Source organism: Equus caballus, chromosome 2, assembly GCF_041296265.1.
Source record: "Equus caballus isolate H_3958 breed thoroughbred chromosome 2, TB-T2T, whole genome shotgun sequence".
NCBI lineage: Eukaryota > Metazoa > Chordata > Mammalia > Perissodactyla > Equidae > Equus > Equus caballus.
This window is the reverse complement of record NC_091685.1, coordinates 8,711,834-8,738,907: the sequence shown is the minus strand read 5'-3', so window position 1 is coordinate 8,738,907 and position 27,074 is coordinate 8,711,834. Positions and strand designations below refer to the sequence as shown.

Here is a 27,074-nt window from a genome sequence, read left to right as displayed (position 1 = left end):
TATCTTTCCCCAGTGCAGCTACCTAGTCAACTCCTGTTCATTCTTCAAGACCCCAGAAAAATGTCCCTACTCTTTCCCCTGAAACACACAACCATAGCTAAGTTCCTCTCTCCTCCATGCCCCACTGTACTCCACCATCCTATCTCATAGCATTTATCACACCGAACAGTTCCTTTTTCACGTGTCTGTCTCCCCACCAGGATAAGCTCCTTGGAATCGCCAGTGCCAAGAGCATTGTCTGGCAAAGACTAGAAGCTCAGCAAACAGTAGCTAAATGGATAAGTATGAAACTGATTTACTGTGAGTTTCAGTTCATTGGGGTATAAACCTGGGAAAGTTTTATTTTTCCAATAACTGCTACCAACTGTGTTCTGTTGAACCCTCCCTTGTCCTGCTGGGTAGCAGGCTGCCTTAACAAACTCTCGGTCTGAGGCCATAAGTTTTCAGTCACTTTCAGTTATTAGACTAGTCTCATTTGGGTTCTTTAGGACTCAATCCTATTTAGTTATTTTTTTTTATTCTTATGTTTGATTCAAAGCTCTTCCTACCCCACCCCTGTCATTCCATGCCTCCTTCCCACACCATCTCTAACCCACTTCAAGGATCTTGGTCGAGTCGATGGGGCAGGGTCTGCTCTCACTCAGCTCCTCTTCCCTCTTTCACTGCTCTAGTATTGGAGTGTGAGGAGGAAGGCAGGAGGTAGCAGACTCTTAGTGTGACAGCTCACAGTGAGGTGGTGTTCGAATTGTGCCTCACCATGGATCTGGTTTGTTGTCTATGGGCTCCTTATGGGTGGTGGAGAGGCTCTCACAAACTCTGCTGATGAGGGCCCTCTCCAAGCAGCTCCACTACATACTGGTGATCCCCACTGAGATTTGCCTCATCCTGGGCTGACACCCCCATCATGGTCTCACAACTCATTCTCCTGATGCCCGTCACTGCATGAGGTCCCTAATCTCTATGCATCTCTACTCAGAGGACTGTGAGGAATTCAAGACCTGAACTGGTATGAGGGCTGTCCTTGCCCCATTTATCTGGCCAAATAACTCCCTGTCTCCTCTGCGTTTCTGCTGCTACACCAGAGCAAGGCCAGGTAGTTAAACGGAGAAACAAAATGTCAATCCGTCCTTTCCTTGGGGCCTTGTCTCAGGGAGGGTAAATCCTTTGTCTCCCCCAAGGAAACGAGATGAAAAACAGCTTTTCCCTCTCGCAATCCTCCTCTTCTAGGGGGAAGAGGTCAGAGTGGGGCTGGTTTTTTTAACCAGGAGCCTCTCAGCCAGAAGAAGGCCACCCTGACTCCTGGTCAGTCTCTTTAAAATGTGGGGACTTTGTGTCCTTTTTCTAAGCTATAAACTTATTGTCAATTCCTGGGGGTAAACAAAAGGATCCACTCTGCCTCTCACTCTTTCCTGCACACTCTTTCCTGGAATTGAGGGGCACTCAAGAGAGGTTCAGAAAGAAGGGATTCCTGGGGTAATCAGGGCAAACTTCCTGAAGGGAGCAGGCTAAAGCTGAACCTTAAAGACTAGACAGAATTGGAATTGCTGGGGAAATAAAGGTAGTCTCAGCCTGGGGAAGAGGAAGAGGAATGTTGGAGACGTTTTATAGGAGACAGCACAGCACTCAGCACACAGAGGGCACTCAACAAATAACATGAATTAAACTGATCCACTGCAGCTGGAAGTTCTCTCTCTCTGAGAAAAAAAATAGCCAGACAGACTGAATGCAGATCACCACACTCTCGTTAATTTGACATCTTCAGTAAGTCATCTGACCCTCTGAGCCTCTATGTCCTCATTTCCTCACCTGGAAAAAAAAAGGATAATAAAGCCGTTTAGAGGATTGTTATGAGGATTAACAAGGTGCATGGCACATTGTAGCTGAGAAAATGCAATGTGTCCAGCAAATAGGTTTATTTTCCTCCTGGGCGCAACTTCATTTCCCGGTTCCCATGAGGAACCATGGGACTGAATTCTGGCCAATGGAATGTGGACAAAAGTGAGACATGCTACTTTCAGCCTTGGCTCCAAACCCACCATGCACCTTCCGTGCCTCTCTTACCCTGTCAGTGAGGCTGAAAGGGAAAGACTCCAGAAAAATAAAGTTAGAAAAAAGCTCTCCCAAGAGCCACCTGGCCAACCTCTGACTATTAGAGAAGAAACAAACTTTCGTTGTTTAATCCTCTGAGATTGGAAAGTTGTGTGTTCCAGCAGCAAGTGTTAATTACCTCAACCAATACACACATGGAGAGTGCATGATAAATGTTGGCCATTATTGTCAATAATATTTTTATATCACTCTTTAGTTTACAAGCACTCTTTCTTTCTTCATGTAACTGATCCTCACAGTGCCCTTGTGCATGGGGTGTAGAGAACCAAGATTACTGCTCCATTTTATAAATGAGGAATCTGAGATTATACACGCTGGTGAATGGAGGTACCCACTAATCACATACAAGCAAAGAAGTCACATGACCAAGACCAAAACCATTACGCTTGACTCAAGCCCCTCTTACCCTGCCTGACCCCAGAAACATGTTCTACTGGGCCACATAACCAGTGCCAGCCCCCCTGATATCTGTCTAGGCCAGAGGGTGATAGTAAACTTAGGGTCAGTGGCAGGACACAAAGAGATAGTAATTCCTGACAAGGTTCATGCACGGGCAGGCAGACAAGATACCAAATAGGCCAGGTTAAGTGACTTTATCATACCCTCAAAGACCACATGCCACATGAAAAGAACTAGATGTGGACTCTAGTTCTGATGCCACCATCTTGCTGAGTGACTTTGGGCAAGTCACTGTGACTCTCAGGACCTCAGTAACATCAGGACTGAGGGGTTAGCCCTGTCCTAGAGTTCTGGGGCCCCCGTGGTGTAGGGTGGCTGGAGAGTACCCCCACTTTCAGGAGACTTTGGGAATCCCCTCCAAGGCCAGCTGAGAGTGGGCCAGCTCCATCCCCGACTCCCACTCCCACTCCCAGCCCACAAGCTGCTCATGATCCAAAACCCCAGTCAAAAGGCATCTGTCACCAAAACAAGTGGCCTACCATTCCAGCAGGGAGCAAGAGCTGGGAACAAATGGTGTTTTGTCTAAACAATTGTTTCCAAGAGCAATTCCCTTTCCAGGATGGCTTTATTATTATTATTATTATGCTTGTTCACTAATTAAGTTGAGACACATAAATATTTCCAATGTACAGATAACAAATGCTCCATCTGAGGGAATCAGCTGCCCTCAGACTGCCAACCCTGGTGAATCACTGCCTGCCAGGGCTGGAGGGACCTGAGAACCAGACATTGCAATGTGAGACCTCAAGAGGGGAGGGACTTGAAAAAGGTCACACGTAGATCAGAGGCAGGGCCAAGACGAGAATGCAGGTTATCTTGACACTGATGGCAGTGTCCAGCTGCTAACTATTACTAATATGAATGTTATCATGTTGTCATTACTATTGTTATTATTTTAGAAGAGACAGACCTTGGTTTGAATCTTGACTCTCCACTCACTAGCTATATGTCCCTCTTTAAGTCTCAATTTTCTCATCTGCAAAATGGGGGAATAATTTCTATCATCTCAGGAAGATCAAATGAAAAAAATATATGCAAAGTGCATGGCCTTTAATAAGCAACTGATCCTTCTCAATTAACATTTAAAAATAAGTGGGAGATGCCAGCCCTGTGGCCTAGTAGTTAAGTTCAGCACACTCCGCTTTGGTGGCTGGTGCAGACCTATACCACTCGTTGGCGGCCATGCTGTGGCAGCGACCCACATACACAATAGAGGAAGACTGGCACAGATGTTAGCTCAGGGTGAATCTTCCTCAAGCAAAAAGAGGAAGATTGGCAAATGGATGTTGTTAGCTCAGGGTGAATCTTCCTCAGCAAAAAAATTTTTTAAATAACTATAAATAAAAAATAAAAATAAGTTGGAAAGGTCCCAGAAGAAAAAATAGCATTGTGATTAAGAGCCTAGATCTAGAGCTGGATTGTCGGACTTTGAACCCAGCTCTCCTCTTTATTAGCTGTGCGTCCTCAGGCAAGCTACTTAACTCCTTGAGCCTCAGCTCCCTTCCTCTTCCAGATGGGGATGATGATGGTGGTGGTGATAGTAGACATATCATAGAGTTATGGATGCACACAGTAAGTACTATAAAGGTGCTAGCAATTATTTCCAATATTGCTTCACTCCTGTTCAACTTTTAAAGAATTTTCACATCAACCTTTCTTTGTGGCCTGGAAGTTTGGAGGGCAAAAATCATTTTACCAACCTCATAGAGGAGAACAGGAGACTCAGAGAGGCCTAGAGACTTGCCCAGGTCACAGAGTCAGGAGATGGCAGAGCCAAAACTTGACTTCTGAGCTCCTCCCGGCCTCTGACAACAGCTGGCCTAGGCTGCAGAGCAGAGCAAGGAGAGAGAGGCTCCTGCCCCTCTCTACCAGTCCCACCCAGTTCTGTGCCAGGCACTCCAGTGGTTGAAAGTGGACCTAGGGGACATATGAATTGAGGAGATGAGTGAGAACAGAAAATCTTGCATGGCTAGCTTCTAAGGGGACAGGGAAGGAGCAGGCCATCATTTTAACTGGATTGATTTCACCTGTAGGGCCATTAACTTAATGCCTCCCACTTGGTCAGGAGCAAAGCCAAGCCCGGCTGCAGGTCCTTGCAGCCTGCTGCCTCTGCTGCCAAGAAGGTTAGAGAGAAGAGAGGGGTCCCCGCAGAGGAGGAGGCCGGACTTAGATGTGACAAATGTGAGAAAGAAAGGAGGCACTCACTCTCAGGATTGTGCAAGTGCCTCCCTAAATTTTGCACCCCAGCCACCTCGCTTGAGTTACCCTAGTCCCGACCCTGAGCTGAGAAAATTCCCCAGACTGGGGATCAGGAGCCCTGAGTTCAAATCCTGGCTCTGCTACTTGCCAGACAATTAACTTAGGCAAGTGGTTTGACCACTTCCCAGAAACTGGGGTGTGCACCCCTACATTGCAGGGTTGGAGGGTGATGTGAGGACTAGACGAGAGGTGCTGAGTTCTCACAGTGGGTCGCAGCCTTTAGTGACCGCATGCTCTGCAGACAAGGAGACCTGCTCTCCACTCCCTCCCAAGGTCAAGGCAGGCTGAGTACACCATCCTCCTCCTTACCCACCCCCTCTCCATAGCCCAGCCTGCATCTTCACACTTGGTCCTGCCTCCACATCCTTGCACAGGCTGTTCCTCTCTCCTTGCCCTCACCCCAGGTCACTAAAACCCTTCCTTTCTCATCCTTGATTGTCTCAGCCTTCCGTCTCTCCTTCTCTAACCACCAAGCTCCTCCTTTGGCTCCACAGAACACACATGCCCCCCAATCTTGCTCAATAAATAAACGTGAAGAAATGAAATGGTGAGGTTGTCACCTTGGCCACATGCTTGGTCTAAAATGGCAATTTTGGCTCCCCATTAGGAAACTGGCAATCCCTCTAATTATCTCTTTGATCCTCCCAACCAGCCATACCCTAGCAGGACCAGAACCAGAACTCAGATCCCCCTAGCTAGGAATCATATGCTGTGTGAGGGTTGCCTTTACACTCAACACCTCATTTAACCTGAAATGACCACCCTGGGAAGACAGATCAGCCCCATTTTAGAGACGAGCAAACTGGGGCTCAGAGAGTTCCAGCAGCTGGCTTCCTCACTCCATCCCACGTCTTCTTGCTTCCTTGAAGGCTGTGAACTCTTCACCTTCAATAGAGAACAAGAACAAATTCCTAGAAGTCATCTGCTGCACCGTTTGGCTGGAAAATATTTCTTTAGAAAGATATTGTGTCATCTTCTCCTTTTGTCTTCATACTTTAGAGTCTTAGGCCACAGCTTTTAACGTAATCTGCTGGAAAATATAGCCTGGCCATGTATCCTGTCACTCTGATCTGAGGCACAGCTCTCAACCATGAATTATTTCCACTTCTCATCAGGAATATTCACTCATCACATCACATCCAGGGCCCAGTTATTCCTCCCTGAAACATACAATTAGAATAAAATTAGAAATTCAAAGAGTCAGAGTTTCCCCTTTCCTGCCCCCTTATTGTCAGATGGGGAAACTGAGGGCCAGAGAGGAGAAAGGACCAGCCCAGAGTCACACAGCTACTCAGTTACAGAGCTCGGACTTGAACCCCGGTCTCCCAGCTCCCCACTCAGTTCTCCTCCCACAGCCCTTGAACCCTCTAAATGAAATCAGAAATCACATGCAGGTCACTCTTGTGGGTCAATTCACTGTTTCCTTTGGGATGGATTCTGTGTGGTTTGATTCCTGAGGTTCTGAGCTCTCCCTCCACTCATTTGCTGCTGAAAGAAAGAACCATGCAGCAGAACCACATGCTGACAGTGTGGTGTAAAGAGCCCAAAGAACAAGAAAAGGTGAGTGGAAAGGAAGCTGGGGCAGTTGAAAAACAGAAAAGTGGAGCCAAAGGTCAAAGGAAGCAATGAACCCACATTTTTGAACATGTGCTCTGGCCAGGCACTGTGCTAGGCAAGGTGCGTTCATGCCCCTCTTTAACCTTCACGCCAACACTAGGGGGTGGAGATTATTAACATCCCCACTTTAAAGGTGAGTAAATTGAGGCTCACAGAGGTTAAAGTAATCTGTCCAAGGTCATGGTGCTGCCCATGGTGGAAGGGATCAGTCTGTCTGACCCCAAGTACAGCACCATTATACCCAGCTCTCCTCATGCACAGGCTATGTGCCCTTGAATGGGTCTTTTCCCTCAGTGGGCCTCAGCGGCCCCGTGTATAAAATGAAACAAGTATAGCTCCATCGTCGGAAAGATCTAACGAAAAAATAGGGTAAGAGGAACAACCGGAAGGAGACAAGGGAGCACCAAGCCCCTCTGTCATCAACGGAAAACTGCCAATCAGAGCAGAGATGGATTTTTGTACCTTTCTATTACCATCCCCCACCCCACCCTCCACTTTAATCTGACTCAAGCCCTCACAGATCGCTTTTTGTCTCCTTGGAATGTCCCCCCACCAAGGGTGGGGCCTCTGATGGGCTTCCCCTGCCCTGCACTTGGCCCCCAGACTTTTGAGGCCCTCACTGCCTGCCCAGCAACAGACTTATACCCTCCCTTCTTGCCAGGGAGGCCAGGAAAGGAAAGGACAGGGGCTGGGAAGCCTGTGTCTCTCCCACACGCTGTGAGCAGGGCCACGTCACCGCTATGCCAGGAGCTGCAATTTCACAGTCATTCAAGCGTCTGCCCTGTGTGAGGCCCTGTGCAGGGACAGAGAGACACAAAGCTGTGAAGAAAGGAAGTTAACCTAGTTGAGCCTCAGTTTCCTCATCTGAAAATGGGGGCAAACCTCCTCATTGAATCCACACACAACCCTATGAAGTAAGTATCATTGTTTACCCCATGACAGTTCTGCCCAGTTCCCAGGGAGTACTCAATAGACTGGAACTATGACCTGACACGAAAGCACAGTCCTCACCCTCAAAGAGCTGCCAGCTTAGTGAGGGAGGCAGGCACAGCCAAGTAATACTATTTGCTACCACTTCTTGCACAACTCCTTTTTTCCAGGCACTGCAACTGTGGCATTTCTAACCTTCACAGAATCCTACAAGACAAGTCCTAGCATCCCCCATTTGATACCTGAGGAAGCCGAGGCACCCAAAAAGGAAAAGCAACTTGCCCCAGGCCACCTAACTAGGAATTTGACCCCAAGATTCCAAGTGCTTCCTCTCAGCTCACTCTGTTACAAGGCAGGCTTCAAGAAGCTCTGGAATTGAGGCCCAGGCCAGGGTCTCTATCATCCAGCACCAGCCCTTTTGGAGGACTGAGATTAAAGACTGGAAGAAACCAACCCAGGAGGAAACCGCAATCAGCCCATTGAGGACTGACCCAGAGCTCCTGCATAACAGAGGCCCAGGTGCACGTGGGTGGCCCAGACAGAGTGCCTGAGCAACCTGATGGAGTTTTTAGAAGGAGCGGTTGGGAAGGGCCAGGCTTCCTCCATGTGTGATCTCTGGGAGGGACAGACAAGACGCCAGAGGAGACTGGGACCACAGCCCAGGTGGGTGAGGATGAGGCCTCACCTGGTGGCTGTGGAGGTGGAGAGGAGGGGCTGGGCCATCAACAAGCATCTACAGGACACCATCCACGTGCTCAACCCTTTGGGGAAAACAAGGAAAATGCCTGAAGGCCTGCCCTCCTGGAGGAGACCTAACCACTGGAGAAGGAAATAAATTCTTCTTCAGAACAATCCCCCAGGGCAGAAGTTTCCACCAATCCTGATTGTCAGATGAGGAAACAAGTCATGCTGATAGCGAAGCTGAGCCATGTAGTTCTTGCCCCTGGGAGTCTTGTCCCTTGGCCCCTCCTTGCCCAGTTTCTCTCGTTCTTGGAAGAGGAGAAGAAGGAGCACGTGGGCCTCCACCACAGAAGCCTAGGGACTGGCTGCATGAGGTACACTTCTGAAGCTTTATAAAAATACTGACCCCAGGTCCTGCCCTATGGACTATGAGTTGAGAGGGCTTTGTATCCTCCATGCAAGTTTTCCCCAAAGTCTGTGAGAATTACAATTTAACTATTCTCTGGCTCACCAATTCTAAGAGACTAAGATTTTGTGATTCTGCCCAGAGACCTGGCTAAGCAGAGGATGGAGGCGGACTCTGCAGGTTCCTGCTAAGGAGTGAAGAGGAGGCAGGCAGATCGGGCCTGGGGGAAGTGAAAACGGCCTTGCCAATCTGTTGTGTCATTTGACTACCATCTGGCTCAGTGGCTGGCATCGCATAGGTGTTCAATAAATACTTGTTGAGTGAATAATGCATTTGTCAGGGTTACAAGTGTCAGACACCCAGTGGAAACTTTCCTAGATAAAAAGGATAGGATACTAGGGTATCTCTTATGACTGAGGCACAGCTGGGTGTCCGGAACCACAAGAGCCAGGGCCTCAAGTGCCGCCTGGCCTCTCTCTGCGTATTGGCATCATTCCAGCCAAGAAAGGCACGGCTTTCCCCATATGGCATGAAATGTTACGACCTATATACCTCCAAAGCCTCACATCTCACAACTCCAACTATCAGAAAGGCCCTAGAACTTTCTTACCTTCGCTCCATTTTGAAAAATTCCAAAGAAGCCCTTTGATAGGCCCAGCTAAGTAAGGGGCTCGCCTCTGGCCAGGTGGGTGAGATTTTGTAGCACAGACACTATTTCTAGAGAAGAAGGAACTGTGAGGAGTCAGGTAGTTACTCCTATTGGTGACTATTACAAAAAGAAACTATATAAGTGCTTTCCATTGTGGAGCACAGTCTAGTCAATTTTGCATTTTCACATTATCTTATTTGGTCCTTAAAACAACCGTGATTGGAGACGGTAGGAGAGAGACATTCCTCCCTGTTTAACAGATAAAAGCACTGAGGCTCAAAGAGATTAAGTGGGGCCCAAGGGCACACAGCTGGGTTCCAGGGCTGGGACTAGACCTCATGTCTTCTGACCCCCAGTCACATATTTAACGTGCAAATGGATAAATAAAAAACAACAGTACTAGCTCCCATTTACTAAGCGCCACACCCTTTACATAAATTATTATATTTAATTCCTACAACTACCCTACAGGTATTATTTTCACTCCCATTTTATGGATGATAATTTGAAACTCAGAATTATTATGTGGCTTGCTCAAAATTAGCTCAGAAGGGCCATGCCAGGATTAGATCCATGACATCTCCAGTGTGAAAGCCTGAGCCCTTTCTTCTGCTCTATGCTCCTGAAGGGCCATGAATCAGTGCCATTTAATTTGTGACATGCCAAAAGTTCCTCACTTAAAAACCCTCTCCCCCATTTGCCAGTTACAAATATATGGCATTTCTTCCAATTAATATTATAATTATGTGAACCCAAGTCTACTCCTGTTCAAGTGCATATATACCAGGGGAGAGAACCACTCTAAGCCAGCGGTTCTCCAAGTGTGGTCCCTGGACCGGCAGCATTGGCGCCCCTGGGGAACTGTTAGAAATGCACACATTCTGTGGCCCCACCCCAAACCTACTGTTACGGGTTGAACTGTGTCCTCCTCAAGTTTATATGTTGAAGTCCTAACTCTCAGGACCTCAGAATATGACTCTATTTGTAGATAGAATCTTTAAAGAGATAGTTAAGGTTAAGTGAGGTCACTGGAGTGGGCCCTAACCTAACATGACTGGTGTCCCTATAAGAAGAGGAGGTTAGGACACAGACACACAGGGGGAAGATGATGTGAAGACATCATATGCATATGGCCAGCTACAAGCCAAGGAGAGGGCCCTCAGAGGAGCCAACGCTGCCAACACCTTGATCTCAGCCTTTCAGCTTCCAGAAGTGTAAGGAAATCAATATCTCTTGTTTAAGCCACTCCAGTTTGTGGTACTTTGTTATGGCAGCTCTAGCGAAATAATACACCTACTAAATCAGAAATTCTGGGGCCAGCAGTTGGTGTTTTAACAAGCCCTCCAGGTGACTCAGATGCACACTAAAGTGTGAGAACCACTGCTCTAAGCCATAATCAGATATTTACGCCTCTTTGTTGCTAGGCTGTGGGAATGTGAGCCTGGACCTCGCCTCAGCTATGGTTCTAGGCTGGTAGAGGAAGCCTGCCTGAGAGAATGAAGTCAAACACAAAGAGAAGCAAAGATGAAATATGGAGAGGGAAAGAAAGAGCAAGAGCAAGAGAGAGTGAGAGAGAAGGCGAGCGCAGAGATAGACTGAAGTAGATGACAGTGTTAAGTGCATAGAAGGCCACTCCAGGATAACTCTGGCCAGTTCACTCCAAAGTTTTGACACTTGAAAGCCATCTTTGTCAGTTTGTAAATAAGTGTATGCTCCCAACAGATAAGGTCTGGTTCATTTTCCTTATATGTTCCACAGCACTGAGCACTATGATCATGAAATAACAGGCGTCTTCTAAGTAACTGTTGCCCGTTGAACTCTCGCAAAGCCACTCCTGCTGCCCATCCCATGGTCATGGCTGAGTGCTGGCCTCACCAACTCTTGCCTAGATGCCTGCAACAGGCCTTAACTGGCCTTCCCCATCCAACTCTCCTCCTTGCCTTCCCACATCCTTCCACCTTGCAGTGGAATGAACCAATTAATCCCCTGGTACTTTCTGACCACGTCGCTCCCCTGATGAACACCCTCCAATGGCTCATCACTGTCCTCAGACCAAAATCAAGCTCATCAGCTCATCTCCTGAGTCCTTCCCATTGAACCCCTGCTCCCAGGGGCTGGTGCACCTCTTAGCGCTAGAACCTTGGGCAGAGACCAGTTGGTTAGTCACCAAATCCATTTTACTTTCCTTCTGGGAACACATCTAGAATATATCACCCAAACTCCCTTACAGTTAGATGTGTCCATGTGTTAAGTTCTAGCCAATGAAATATAAGAGGAAGTGATGTGTGCCATTTCCAAGCCTGGCCATAAAACCTTCCTGCATGATCCTCTATACTCCTTTCCCCTGTCTGCCAGCTGGAAGTCAATGCCCAGTGTGGCCTTGGAAGCCACATGGGAGGTTGCAGAGCTTCTGTGAGCCTGGGTTAATAAAGGTCAGGCACAGAGTACCCCTCCTCCCCTACTGCCACTGATTGAACTTTATGTGAGCAAGAAATTAACATCTATTATGTTAAGCCATTGACCTGTCAAAGTTTCATCTGTTAGCGTAGCTAGGGTTAAGCAGACATCATGGCTTTGGTCATTCCAGACCCCTTTGGGGACCTCAAAAGAGCCTTGCTGTGTCTCTCTGCTCCCTCTGCCTCATCCTCCTGTCCAACACTGTTCACTCTACAAGTCCAGCCCCAGGCTCTCCTCCTCCACAACGACTTCGCTCACTCCCCAGGCTACTGCCTCTCTCTGCATTGCAGAATAGCTAACATTTATTAAGCACTGACCATGTGCTAAGACTTCACAACCATGTCTCTTTGAATTCTCGCAACCATGTGAAGCAGATGCTACCGTTCTCCCCATTTTAGAGAAGTACAGAGGATTAAGTGACTTGTCCAAGGTCACACAGCTATTAAGTGGCAAAGTTAAGATTTCAACTCACATAGACTGGCTCCAGGGGCCCCACTCTTTATGGTGACAGGACACTGCCTCTACATATCCCCACTACTCTTCTTACAGCCAGTAAGAATTTCTCCTATGGTGAGATTTTTAAATGCAAATTAAATATAATGTGATCCTTTAATTAGAGAGCATGATTTACACTGAGCAGATCACGGTTGGTTGTGACACGGTGGAGAGGAAGAAGCTGCGACAGGGGAACTAGTGGAGGAGATGGGTGGGGCAGGGGAAGGCAGTGTCCCCATGTCTTTAGGATGCTTCCTTGGAGGGGCTTGGCCCTTTGTTACTCCAGCAGAAGATGGTCAAGGCAAATGGAAGGTGGGAGAAGTCTGCCCTAGCGACAGTGCTGGGTGACAGAAAAAGAAAGGCTGTTCCTCTTGAGCAAAAGTGTGAGGACGTCTAAGGCTGGATTTGCTCTGTGATGTTCAGGTTTTGCAACCATACAGTTATAGCTGTAAAAACACCTTTATTATTGACATTCCTGAAGGAAAAATGACTTTGTTACAGCGAGTCTGAAACTATCTAGCCCTTAACCTCCTTCTCCCCTTTGAAGCAATTGTCACTATTATTCCATTTTTTATAACACAAGATTTCTTAGGAATGCAGCCTCGGCATCCTAATAGAACACAGCACAGGACTGGTGTCTGTCAGGATGTCTATCTCCCCTGATTCAGCTCCTTGAGGGCAAGATCAGGTCAGCTCCATTGCTGAGACCTCAGAGAGTGGCACAGAGCCTGGCACGCAGCAGGTGCCAATGGCTGTTCGCTGTGTGCTGCCTCTGCTGCCACTCCCCACCCCTCCTGAGAACCCACCTTTTATTTCTCTTCTCCGTCACATCTTTTGGCAAATGTAACATCACCAGCTGGTCTGACCCTCCCTGATCTGTCTCCTGAAAACGGCCTGGCTCATTGCAGACCAGCATTGCCCAGAGCCCATACTCATGTGAAATCACAGCACACACCATTACACACTGCCACCATTGTCACTAAGAAACCCTTAGCAGCCCAAAGAGACCTGGGTTCAAACCCCAGCCCTACTACTCCCTAGCACAAAGGTCTTGGTCAAGTCATGTAGCCTCTCTAAAGCTCAGTTTCATCATCTGGAACATGGGGATAATAATACCTAATGTACAGCACTGTTGTGAGGATTAAATGAGATAATGTATAGAGCCTGGCATCGTGCCTGACATACAGGCATTAAATAAATGAGAGTTGTTGTTTAGCACTGTTTCTTCCTCATAAAATTCCCGATAAAGAAGCAGAGATAGTCCTGGTATTAGTTAACAGAAGAGGAAACTGAGGCCCAGTGTGCCTCCACTTCACTCATCCACAGCATCATCTTTCCAAGCGCACTCCAAGTCCTACTGGCTCTTTTGAGCTCCCATAGCCCTTTCTCTCTGCTCCCTCATTTGACAGAGTGGCCCCATAAAACCCCTTGTCAGAGAGCACCTTGTATTGCTGTATCTTTATATAGGGTCCTGACTCCCCAGCTATACAGAAAGCCCCTAGAACTCTTAATCCAGCTGAGCCTCATTTCCTCAGATGTAAAACAGAGACATTGACAACAAGTAGATTTTTAGCACCTACTCTATTCCGGGTCCAACGTTAGAGGTTGTGGGGAATACATAGTCTCTGACCTCAAGAAGCTCCTGGACTAGTGGGGGTGACAAACACATCCACTCCTAACTAGAACCCACGGCAGTATGCTAAAGGAACAAGAGACAGACAAGCCTTGTGTGGCGGGGTTCAGAGGAGGGAAAGATGTGGGCAGCCTCTTGGGAGAAGCAGCATTTGAGCCAAACATCATCAGAGATGACTGGATTCCAACAGGCAGAGTGGAACAGAGAGGGTGTTTGAGGCAGAAGGATATTGTGGGCAAAAACTTGGAGGGGGAAATTTCCGGGCCTATTTGCGAACAGCAAGTATTTGCATCTGCCTGGAAGGCGTAGAGCTAGTAATGATGTAGAGGAAGCCCCAGCTGATTGCTTCAGCCTCTGGAGAAGGAGCGCTGAAGGGAGGAACGATACAGTTGTTCCTAGTTCAGTTGAGGAAAGAAAGAAAGAAAAGTAAAAGCCTTTGAGAGTCTTTGAGGAGACACAAACATAACACGATCAAAAACATCATCACAGAAGATTAATCTGGCAGCGTGAGAAGGATGGACTGAAGTGGGAAGAAACTGGGGCACAGAGACCACAATGAAATACCACTTCATATTCATCAGATAGGTGAAAGTTAGAACGTCTGATGGCACCAAGCGTTGAGGAAAATACGGATCAATGTGAATTCTCAGACGCTGGTGGTGGGAGTGTTAATTGCTAAAACCATTTTGGGAAACAATTTGGCATTATCGTATACAGCTGAACATTTGCATATGTTCTATGCAACCCTATGACCCACAGTTTCACTCCGAGACCGATATTCCCTAGAGCAGGAGTTCGCAAAGTGTGGTCCAGGGACCCTGAGACTTTTTCAGGAGATCCATGGGGTCAAAACTATTTTCAAAATGCATTCAAAAGACATTATTTGACTTTTTCACCCCCATCTCATGAATATACAGTGGAGTTTTTCAAAAGCTGCATGATTATAATACGGCAGTAGACTGAGCACAGAAGCAGATATGAGAATTCAGCTGTCTTCTCCTAAGCCGGATAGCAAAGAAATTTGCAAAAATTTAAACAATGCCACTCTTCTCATTTAATTTGTCTTAGAAAATATACTGGCGCCGGCCCGGTGGCACAGCAGTTAACTTAGCACGTTCTGCTTCGGCAGCCCTTAGTTTGCCGGTTCCGATCCCAGGTGTGGACATGGCACTGCTTGGCAAGCCATGCTGCGGTAGGCATCCCACATATAAAGTAGAGGAAGATGGGCATGAATGTTAGCTCAGGGCCAGTCTTCCTCAGCAAAAAGAGGAGGATTGGCGGTGGATGTTAGCTCAGAGCTAATATTCCAAAAAAAAAAAAAAATATATATATATATATATAGTTATTTTTCATCTAAAATATATGATTTATGTTAACATATATTGAACTTGTTATTGTCATCTTAAAATGAACTAATAAATAAAATGGTTATATTTTTCTGTTTTAATTTCCAATATAATAAATATCTACAACTATAATTCACATAAGCAAAAATTCTTTCGGATCCTGAGACTAACGTTTCATAAGCGCTGCCCTAGACAAATTCTGGCACATGTGCACAGGGGCATGAACAAGACTATCTGTAATAGCATTATCCTAGCAAAATATTTGTAATAAAAACTGGAGATAACTCAAATGTCCACAAACAGGAGAACAGATAAAACAAATTATGGTATAGTCACACAATGGAATATTATACAGATTGAAAATAAATGAACTACAGATTAAAAAACACAGCAGGATATTTCTAAGACTTATGGTAATTTACACTGAGCAAAGACAAGCCAGGTCACAGAAGAACATACTTCCTGATATCATTCTTATAAAGCTCAAAAACAACTATAAACTAACATGTATATTTAAGGACACATACATATCTATAAAACTTTTTTTAAGCAAGAGAATGATAAATGCACAATCAGCCCTCTTAGATGGAGGCTGAGCACTGAGATAAAGGAGGAGCACACACAAGATGAACTGGTTTGATAGCGTTCCAGTCCTTAACTTGGGTGTTGGATGCTGGGTAGCTACTTTATTGTGATGCTGTATAATTATATATATGGTACATACACTCTTTTAGGTATCAAATATAATATTAAAAAATAACATAATCCGTAGAACCCAGGCTGTGGCCTCTAAATACCATTTCCCACTAAAAAGAAAGGGAGGCAATAGATAAGTGGCATTTTAAACTAGGAACCTATTGAAGGCCCTTTTCACCCCAAGCCCTTGGAAAAATGATTGCAGGTCTGGGGCAGGAAATGTACAAAACGGAATGTCTTATTCTAGACAGCAAGGAAGCTAGCAGAGGCTCCTGAGGCCAATATCAAAAGGACTCAGAAACCAAGTTGAAGAGGCTCCCATTAACCAAGGATGGGATCATTTGAGCATCAATAAATAAAAACTGAAATGGATTGAAACACATCACACTTATTCAAATCCATGAGTTCATAACGATACAAAATAATCTCATTGGCCACCTTTGGAGAATGCTAGAAAACCAACTCATTATTTTAAAAACTGAAAATAAAGGGAAACAATCAAGCATTTATCCTGCTTTCCTGTATAAACCGTACCTTAGAGGATCCAAATCGTTTACGAGAGGATGTTTCTCTTTACAGAAGTCCAGCTACACAAAGAAAAACATAATAGAATATTACTATTATGCAAACTCTGAAGAAACAATGGATCTAGGCAACAGTCAACAATGGCTGCTAACAACAAAGAGACACGACAATTAGACATTTGTGTGACTCCTGACAGATGTTCACCCCACCACCTCTGAAGTGTTCTTTGTCAAAAGTCAAATCTGATGAAGCCTCGAGATTTAACTACTGAGATACAGGAAACGCAAGGGACAGAAGAACATATCAAATGACACCATGGGACACAATCAGCAAAGCCCAGACGTGGGAACAGGACGAACAACCCAGTTTCTTCCACAGATAAATAGCTGGGGCAAAATAAGAGGAGGGGTAACCTACAGACTAAAAGAGACTTAAAAAAACTATAAGCCAATTGCAACATATGGGACTCACTCAGATGCTGAATCAAACAAACCACAAAGGAAATAAAATGATGAGTTAAGCTAGGAAATTTGAAATGAACTGCATATTTGATGACATGAAGGAGTTTTTTAATCGCTTTTTTAGATATGGTAATGACCTCGTAGTTATGTATTCTTCCTGTTTTTTTATTGTGGCAAAATTCACATAAAATTTACCAGCTTAACCAGTTTTAACAGCTCAGTGGTACTAAATACATTCACAATGCTGTGTCACCATTGCCGCCATCCATCTCCATAACTCAGTTCATCTTGTAAAACTGAAACTCTGTACCCATCAGACAAGTCCTCATTCTCCCCTTTCCCCAGCCCCTGGCAACCACCATTCTACTTTCTGTCTCTCTGATTTTGACTACTCAAGTACCTCATATAAGTGGAATCATACAGTATTTGTCTTTTTGTGACTCGCTTATTTCTACAGTTACATATTTTAATGCATCCTTATATTTATAGATGTGATGATATGCTGTCTGGGCTTTGCTTCAAAATAACCCGAGGGCATGGTAGGGTGAGGACAGTGGGCAGGAGCAGATGAAACAAGATAGGCCACGGGGGGGATAACTGTTGAAGTTGGATGATAAGTACATGTGGGTTCATTATTCTCTCATATATTCTTTTCTCTACTTTCGCACAAGTTTGGATTTTCCATAATAAAACTTTTTGTAAAGAGCAAAGGCAAAATAAAGGTATTTCCATGCAACAACAACAACAAAAGAAAGCTAATAAAGAAGGAGGAGGAGATTACAAGCGTTCAGATGGAGCATGGCGGCAGCATCGAGAGACCAGAAGCAGTTTGGGAGGAGCGGGGACGAGCTGGGTTTTGCACATGTTGACTCTGTGAGGCCAAACTCCTGCGTTTAAACATCCAAGCAGAAACCAGGGCAACTTGGAAAGATCCTCTCTGGGTCATTTAAGAAAAACATCAAAACTAAACAAACAAATAAACAAGTTCCAACACACCGTGGATACCCCATCCTCTATGCTTCCTACCCGTGAAAGCAGTTGTTTAGCTCTCTCCGTGCTTCCTGTCCATAAGCCAGTTCCCTATCTGTGACAAACAGCTTCCCCAGGCCCATAGTGACTCAAATGCGATGCACCATTCGGTGCCTTGGAAACCATCCAAGAAGGGAGGAGACCTTGGCAGGGAGCCAGGAGGTCTTCTCAGCGTGAACAGCTTCACCTCACCTGACAGAGGGAAACTGAAGCTCAGAGAGCTGAAGGACCCCACCACACACGGAGCTCATTCTTGGGAGAGCCACCAGCAGGGCTCAGGGCTCATGGTTCTCAGCTGAAAGGGACTCGGCCAGGAAGGCAATAGATAAGTAGCATTTTAAACTAGGAACCTACTGAAGTCCCTTTTTACCCCGAGCCCTCTGGTCACCCTATAGAAAATTCAAATCTACGGGGACTGAGACCTGCTGGACATCAGCACTTGGGACTCACCCTGCTTCCCATCCCTGCCCCTCAGCTCATGCAAAATGGAGCCCCTCTTCCCGACCTTGTTTCAGGGGGCCCCACCAGCCATCCAGGCACCCAAGCAGAAGCCAAAGGAGCATCCCTGATGCCATGTCCTGGTCCCCCACACCTCACAACAATCCATCCATCCAACTGTTATTACTCACTGAACACCTGCCACGTGCCAGGTACTCTTCTATCACTGTCAATGAACAAAACAGACAAAATCCCTGCCCTTCTGGAGCTTACCTTATAGGAGAGGGAGACACATAATAACTGTGACAAGTAAGTTCATCATGTGGCACGTTAGAAAGTACAGACAAAGAGCAGATAGTAGGAACTGCGGGTGCTGGCGGGTAGCGATCAGTCTGAGAACCATCTCTGCATCCTCAGGGCGCTGGCCCAGGCCTCATCCTCTCCCTCCTGGACCGCTATAGTAGCCTCCTCGCTACCCTCCCTGTCCCGACCTGGCCCCCTACTACCCTTCTTGGAGTCAAGATCATCTTGCTCAACCACCAATCTGACCACGTTATTCCTTGTGTCAAACACTCGGACAACTTCCACTGACTGCAAATACTCGAGGACCTGGACCTGCACGGCGCCTGCCGGCTCAGCCTCATCACCCACCCCCTGCCCTCCAACCACACCAGGGAATGTGCCACCCCTGCCCCTCCAGGGGGATGTCAGCCCCTGCTGGGTCCTGAAGTCTGCAACAACCACCTCAGCGCAGTTGTCTTCTCCCTGCTGATAAATCCCGCCCCTGGGATCTCAGGGTCTCCACTAGCTGAAGAGGCAGCGAAAGATCAGGGACCGTGGCCTCTGCCTTTCACTGGGCTTCCTAGAAACAGACTCTGAAGCGAGGAGTTGTGTGCCAAGGGCTTATCGGAGAGTGTGCTCTGGTGTCACACCTGTAACTGGGTAGAGGGTCAAGCTGACCCACATCAAACTGCAACTGATGTCTCAACTCACCCCACAAGGAGCTTTGGAGCTGGGAGGGCCCCTGAGAATTGTCCCAAATTGAGGGAGTAGGGTTGGGCTTTCATATCCCTGCATCAGCCAGTCACGGGCCACGGTGATCTCCAGAGGAAAGACTTCCGCCAGGGCGAGGCAGTTCCTACAGCCAAGGGCAATTTCCAGGGAGCCACCAGCAACCAACGCCCCAGCAGCTGGCCGATGGTGTGTTGACCCTGAGAGGGGATCTGGGCAAAGCACCACAGCATCCACTACAGCCTCTGACAGACCTGAGTTTGAAACTTGCTTCTGTCACTTACAGCTGTGTGACCTTTGTGGGGATAATAATAGGCTCTGACACTCACTGGCTGTTGGGAGTCTTAAATAAGAGAGAATTGTCTGGATACAAATGGCAGCTTGAACTTTAATGCTCATCTTTTCTCCCTCTCGACACCCCCTCCCCTTAAAATGACAGTAAGGAAAAGAGAAGATATAAACCCAGAGGACAGGAAGAGAGGCAGGGGTCATTGACGGATGAGAGAGTTCAGCACATTTCTGTAAGGTTGAAAGGGGATGGAGGAGTGAATGGGACTTAGTTTGCAGGGTGGTGGAAGCCACACCACAGCCTGAGCTCTCTGTTCCACCAGCACCGAACGAGCCCTCTCGGAACAGCCACGCTTGCCATGCTCTCCATAAACTGTGGGCTGAACACCCCTGTCTGGCAGGATGTTCCTTAGAATACCCACATACATCGCTTCCAGTTAACCCATCTGCTTTCCCAGAAACAAGTGCTTATTCCCAAACCTATTTATGGCAGTGATACTCGGTTTTGTAATTCTGTGATTCAATTTAATATTAATAAACCAATAAAATACGGCTGTGAAAGCAGAGTTGTTTTATGAAACTAAGCTGAATGCCTTGAAAGACTCAGTGAAGGCAGAGTGCTATTAAAAAAAATGCTCAGATGAGTTACAGACAATAAATTGTAACAAACTGGGAGGAAATTATACAAATCTAGAAGGAATCTGCATTCGGATAACTTCCTTAAGTTCCTTTAAGCTTTAGCTGCGCTATAAAGAAGCCAAATCAGGAAATGGTAGACCCTGCTTTAGGCATTGAGGTTTGTGCAAGGAAGACCTTATAGAACTCCAGTTAATGGCCCCACACTCAAAAATAAGAGAATAGGCATTTGTATGTTTTAGGTTAAAACAAAATGTTTACAATATGTGTTTCTTTTTTTAATGATTTCTCACTTGAAACAATTTTTTGATTAATCAAATTTGCCCCAGTTTCTACTGAGTCAGATGAGACCTGCAGAAGCTGTACCGATGAAAAGAACGCCAACTGCAGGGCCCAGAAGGGGGTAGAGGAGTAGGAGACAAGATTTTGAGGCTGGAAAGGGCTGAAAACAGGAGGATTAACTGAGAATTTCCCTAGGGGAATAATGAGACCCCACAGGCCTTCCCCCCCCTACTCTGCAGAGAATGTGGCTGCAGGCAGTAACCCCAGACCTATCACTAGCGCCAGGCTAAGAGCTTTACGCAGATGAACTCAACAGCCCATGGGGCAGTATTCTTACAATGCCTAATCTGCGGATAGGCAACTGAGGCACAGAGGATCCGGTGACTTGTCCAGGGTCATACAGCTAGTAAACAGCAGAGCTGGGATTCAAACCCAGGTAGTCTGGCTCCAGAAACCACGCTCTTAACCACATCCATCCTGCCTTACTGGAGAAGCAGAGCAGTCCCAGAGAAAAGAACTCCCCGTGTTGATATTTATGTGTCCCCCAACCAAAAGGCCTGGTCCACCGAAAGGGAAACTGGCCACCTGCCTTCACAGGACATCCAATACCGTCAACTTCTCAGACCCTTATCCTTAACTATGGACAAAAGCCTAGGACCACAAAATGTCAGAGAAATCTCCAACAGGAGGGACACAGAGCCGAGAGAGACCACAACAAACCAACCAAACAAAATGGGGAAAATGAAGGAGACAGAGATAAGTCAGGGAACAGGAGGAAAAGTTCACTAAGTAATGTCCTCAGAGAGATAAATAAGGAGGCTGTTTCTATGTTGGGGCAGGGGGAGGAAAGAACAGAATAAATAAGAACTCTTGGAAATTAAAACTATGATAGCTGAAATAGAAAATTCAATAGAAGGATCGGGATGCCAATTCAAGGAAATAATCTAGAAGGTAGAAGAGAAAGACAAGGACAAGGGAAATATGAGAGAAGAGAAAAGAGACCTGAGGATCAGTCCTGGGGGTTCAGGACTCATGGTAGCTCCCGAAAGGAAACAGAAAGAGATCATGAAAGAGAAAGCAAAAGAAAGTTTCATGGAACTGAAGGACACAAATCTCCAGACTGAAATGGGCCACCGAGGGCTGAGCACAATGAATTACAAAAGTCACTGACGTGTCACATGAAATCCCAGAATTCCAAGGATAAAGAGAAAATCCTAAAAAAAAGTCCAGAGAGACAGAGAAAAAAAAATTATATATAAAAAGGAGTCAGAAGGCATGAAGTTTCTGAACAGTAAATCTAGGTGCAGAAGACAGTGGAGCAGATCACCGACAGTCTGAAGGAGAATTTCCAAGGCGGAATTCTATGCTTGGCTAAATTATCCATCGAGGGCAAGACAGAACACAGATAAGTCCAGGTATATGAAAATTTCCCACCCCTGCCCGATTCCTTAGGAAGCAACTATAGTTTCCAAAAGAAGGGAGGAAATCAACAGAGACAGGACCAGGAAACGGCATGGGGAGACCACGCCTGCAGACAGCTTGGCGGGAAGACCTCTGGGAAAGGGAGCCCAGGACAGAATACAGAACCTGACACAGCTTTTGTGGGAGACAGTCCGGGGAGAAACATGGAGTGCAGTTCTGACAGAGCATTTGGGGAAATGAAGAGCCATATTTTCTTAACAGGAACGCTGATCACTGAGTTACCTAAAAATAGTGCTCCAGATACATGGGGCAGACGGATGGGGCCGGAACACAGCTAATTCCTTAGTTATTCCAACAGGAAAACAACAGATAATGTCTGAAGTTGGTAAATTAAGAAATAGCACTACAAGCATATTACTTCGAAATTTGTGGGTAAACAAAAAACACAGGTAAAAACAGCTAAAATGGTTGCTGGCAGGGTGCGGAACTGAAAGGACAGATACGGTGAGCAGGTACAGCCATTTTTCAGTAAAAGCCTGTCGATTTGCATCCAGGCTGGGCCTCAGATTTCCTAAGGCATTTTCAGACGCAACGTCTCATCGGCTTCTTAAGAAACTCTCTTGCAGAAACAGGAAACCAAGGCCGAGACAGGGGCAGTGACCGGTCAAGGTCACACAGCGAGGTCTGCTCCCGCTCCGCCCCCACCCACACACCGAACTTCAGAAACCGGCTAAGGGCCGGTGGGGCGCCAGACGACTCGCCCCCACCCCGGACGCCCCGGACCGGGTCTCGCAACGGCAGTGTGGGCGCGGCCGGACTCAGCCCGCCACTGCCCCTGCGCCGCCGCCGCCGCGTCCCCACTGTCCTTGGGCGGACGCGCGGGCAGCAGCGCGGTGCCGCAGCGCCCCCTGCCGGTCGCCCGCCCGGCGGAGGGGATGGGACCCCGCGCGCGTGGCTTTTAAGGGCGGGCTGCGACCCGGCCGGGGGACGCTGCAGTGACACGGGGGCCCGCTCCAGAATCTCAGGACGTGTCGGCCGCGGGAGCCCCCTCCTTGGACAAGACGCTAGGGCTAGAGAGGGGGACGACCTGCCCCAGGTCACACACTACGTCCGTGGGACGACCGGGACTGGGACCCAGGCCTCCCGTGGAAGCTTCTAGGGGCCCAAACTTGCTGGTTTCTAGAGCCTTTCGAACTCTGGCCTCGGGCTTTGGGGAAGAGCGAGGGACAAGGGCAGGGAGCTGGGGTCCCGCCCCCTGGCCCGGACCCGTGCGTGACCCCCCGACCCCGGGGCCTCGCGCCAGCCCGTGGGCGCGTGACCTCCAAGTCCCGAGCGGAGTTGCGCGCGTCGCCGCCGCTCACCCCGGCCGGCCGAGGGAGAGTCGCTGCGCGGGGACAGGCTGCGACGCCCCCGGCCGCGCCCGACCACCCGCCCGGCGTGAGCCTCGCCCGCAGGAGCTCCTCGCGCTGCGCTCGCACCGCCGGGGGCCGGGAGCGCCTCGGAGGCCCGACACCTGCTCCGCGGCAGCGTCCGAGGAGAGAGCTGGCCCCGTGCCGCCACCGGGGAGCCAGGCCTTCCATTCCTCCCCAACAAGAGCCACAGCGCCGAGCTGAAGAGCCTTGACTCCGGAACCCGACCGCCTGGGTTTGAGTCGTACCTTTGGCCCTTCTCAGCTGTGTGACCTTGAGCAAGTTACCAAAATCCTCCGTCTCAGGTTTTGCCACCACAAATTGGGGATGATACCTAGTATGTAAACACTTTGTGTGAACTCATTAAACCATCTAGCAACCCATTTATGAAGTAGGTACAGTTATTATCCCTATTTAACAACAAGGCACAGAAAGGTTAAGTAATTCAACCAAAGTCACACAGGAAGTAAGTGGTGGAGCTAGGATAAAAATCCAGGTAATCTAGCTCCAGGATCACTGCTCTTAATCGCCATGCTAGACTGGCATGACAACAGTACCCACATTATAAGATTGTGGTGAGAATTTTATGATTTGATACATGTAAAGTGCTCAGAACGGTGCCTGGTACATACTAACTGCTAGGTAAGCGTTACTCTGATGGTTCACTGAGCACCTACTGTGTGCCAGGCACTGTACCAGGTGCCTTGGATACAGCAGTGAGCAGGCTGACCCAGCCACTGCCCCCGTGAAGCTGCCTGCCTAGAGAGGCAGCCTTTGAACAAGCCTGAGGAATGTGCAGGGTGCTCTGAGAGTCAGCACCCCAGGCCAGAAGGTGGCCTAGACCCAGACAGGGCTGCTGACCCAGGGTGACTGAGGAGAGAGTGAAACAGAGGCAGGAGTCCAGAACAGAGAGATCCCGGGGTGGAGACGAGTGCCCGGAGCCAGGGCTGAGGACGGCTCTCAGACAGGTGGCTCCTGGGCTGCGCCTGAGAGGGGAGGTGTGTGCCAGGCAGAGGGGAGATGCGGTAAGGGCCCCTGTGGCAGCCGTCCTCTCCACCCCCACCAGACGTCCTCAAGCCCCCCCCCCCCCCCCCCTAAGGCTGGGAGTCACCTGCAGGTTGGTTTGGATTCATGAGACAGTCATCTGGTTTAAAGCACCACTCCCATCGCCCAGGGGAAATATTAGCTCTGCGAGGGCTGGGGGCCAGCGTGAGGCCTCAGGGAGGTGAACCTAGCAGGCTACCTCAGGAGGCAGGCAGGTCATCCCTCAGAGATGGGCAAAGAGGCTGGAGAGCCCCCCGCAGGGAGCTTGCGTGCAGGGAGGAGGCGGGACAGGCTGACTTTTCTGGGTCCTCCCACTGATAGGCAAGTGTTGCTCTTTCAGAATGGCCTCGCTCTCCCAGCAGGCTAAGCAGAGCGCAGTCGCACTCTCCCCCAGTGCCAACCAGCGTAATCAGCTCGCTCTCCTACTGGCTGCTGACGGCAGCCTGAGCTGGTAGGAGAGGGGAATTCTGGTCAGGTTAGGAGTGGTTCTAGGACTCCAGGGCCCTCTTAGGGAGAACAGGCTGGAGAACGTTCCAAGGCAAGGTAAGGGGCTGAGCTGCTTTCGTGTCAGGCCCCTCAGCAGGTGCTTTACCTCTACGGCTGTTTTATTCTTCATCCTCACAGCAGCTGTGTGAGGCAGAGGGAGTATTTGTTATTCCCCATTTTACGTGTGACGGAACCAAGAGTCCAGAGGTGGCATGGCTTACCTAAGGTCACAGGGTTAGGGAGCAGCAGAGGCAAGATTTGAACCCAAGTCTGAGTGACATTAGAATGGGAACCTTTTCCACCACATTCCAATGCTTCCTTAGAAAGGCCCGATGGGGAGGTGTGGGGGTGAGGCAGGGGTGGGGGACAGGGAGGGAAGAAAGGATGGAGGAAGGGTTTTTGCCAGACCAGCAAAGGCAGAGAAATGCAGGTTGGAAGGAGTCAACGTCTTCACCAAGGTCTTCATTTTCCCTCTGGGCCACCCAGAATCAGCAGAGCTGGGGCCTCCTGCCTCTGCAGGGTATTTTTAAAACCACCCACCTCTAAAACGCCTCTGTTCCTGCGCTTTAAAGTTCCTCTGAAAAGTTGGAATAAATTTGCCTGTCTTTTCTCCCAGACAAATGCAGAGGAGGAAAACAAAAAGAACACGTATTTTATGAGCACAAATTTGGGACAGTGACACCTCCAATCATCATTTTATGGCACGATAATATACAGTAATTAGGTGTCAGGAGTAATCTATGGCCACAAGAATAGAGTCATCTCTGCAAAAAAAAAAAAAAACTCTTTCCTTCCAGAAGGCAATCGGGGCGGTGGGGAGAGGGAGGGGGCAGGAACCACAGCCAGCAGCAGGCAGTGCACAGCTGCCCCTGGGCACGGGTGAACGAGGCCAGGCGGCTCCGGATGGTGCCCATGAGGGAGAGAGGAGGGGGTCACCCGGGGGACTGGATTTGAGTCCAGACTCCTGCCTCTGGCTCCCCTATGCAGCTGGCTGATCCTGGATGAAACTCCCCCTTTGGAAGGCATTTTATGGATATGCCAGGGCCTGGGGTCCTCCCGCAGGGTTTCCTGAGGAGTGGAGCTGGAGCTGGGCCCTGAGAGATGGGAGGATGTGGATGGGCACAGAGGAGCAGGAAGACGTTCCAGCCTGAGAAGCTGGCCTGGCAAAGATGTGGAAGGGGGAAACCTGCCCTGAGGACCCTCTTAAGGAGAGAATTGTGTTTAAGAATGCATCATTCATGAGCATTCCCCATTTAATCCTTTATTTCTACAAGATAAAATGCTGGGCTTTTACCTTTATTTTCTTCACAAAAACACTCCCCAGAGGGCACTTTGTGTCTCACGACCTGGGCTCAACTTGTCTCTCCCACTTCCCCAGGCGAGTAAGCTCTCAGCCTCAGTTTCCTCATCTGTCCAAGGGGGTAATTACATCTGAGGCTATCGTGAGGAGTACGTGAGATCTCATAACCGAATCCTAGCCCGGGGCCTGGAATGACATTCCCCAGAACTTCACATGGCCACTTCTGCTTGTCACCCTTCAGATCTCAGATGTGACCTTCTCAGAGGCCTTCCCCGACCACCCAGCCCAGAGGAGGTGTTCCGGTCTCTTCCATCTCACCATCTGGCTCATATCCAGGGTGAAACCGCAGTCTGAGGTCACCCCGTCTGTCTGTTCACTCGCCTCCTTTCTGTCTTCCCTGTGAGCATGTAAGCTCATGAGGGCCCTCCTCCGTCTTGTTTGCAGCTAGAGTGCCCCCCAGCGTAGGATAGGTGCTCAACGAAATTCTTGTTGAATAAGTGACTGAGTGTGAAACACAGTGAGTCTCGAGAAATGCTAGCTTTCTCCCTCCCCTCCTCACCTGCTTCTCTTGCCTCCTTACTCTCTCATGAGGAATGGGGTAGGGCCCCTGCCCCCCTGCAGAGCAGTCCAGGCGAGCGGGCTGGCTCGCAGGTCCTGAGGCTTGATATCCCCAGTCTGCACCGTTGGGTTAAACCAGCGAGGCATCCAGAGAGGGTCAGGATCTTGCCCAAGCTTACATAGGTTACAAGTGACAAAGCCAGAACTGACCCCAGGAAGTCTGGCTACAGAGCTTAAGCCTTCAACCACTTCACCATCGTCTCTTCTAACTAATGTTTTTGAGCCCAGAGCAGTTCTGGGTACATCACATATACTGTCTTTTTTTTTTTCTTAAATTTTTTAAGATTAATTTTTTCAGCTTTATGGAGGTAGAATTGACAAAGTGGAATATATGTAAAGTGTCCAACATGGTGATCTGACATGTGTTCACCTTGTGAAAGGAGTCACT

At 48.2% G+C, this 27,074-nt stretch overlaps 1 long non-coding RNA gene across 2 annotated transcripts; it reads right to left on the bottom strand.

The window, feature by feature from the left end:
- Positions 1–1,575: 1,575 nt before the first annotated feature.
- Positions 1,576–17,797, bottom strand: LOC106782780 (uncharacterized). 2 transcript variants are annotated; one of them, XR_011431108.1, is made up of 5 exons: positions 17,720–17,797; positions 16,272–16,324; positions 5,577–5,987; positions 4,269–4,485; positions 1,576–1,806 (listed from the first exon to the last, which is right to left on the bottom strand). It is a non-coding gene; the product is annotated as an uncharacterized lncRNA (long non-coding RNA). The 2 variants fall into 2 exon arrangements; XR_001380082.3 differs by lacking the exon at positions 4,269–4,485 and having other exon boundaries at positions 5,713–5,987.
- Positions 17,798–27,074: the final 9,277 nt, after the last annotated feature.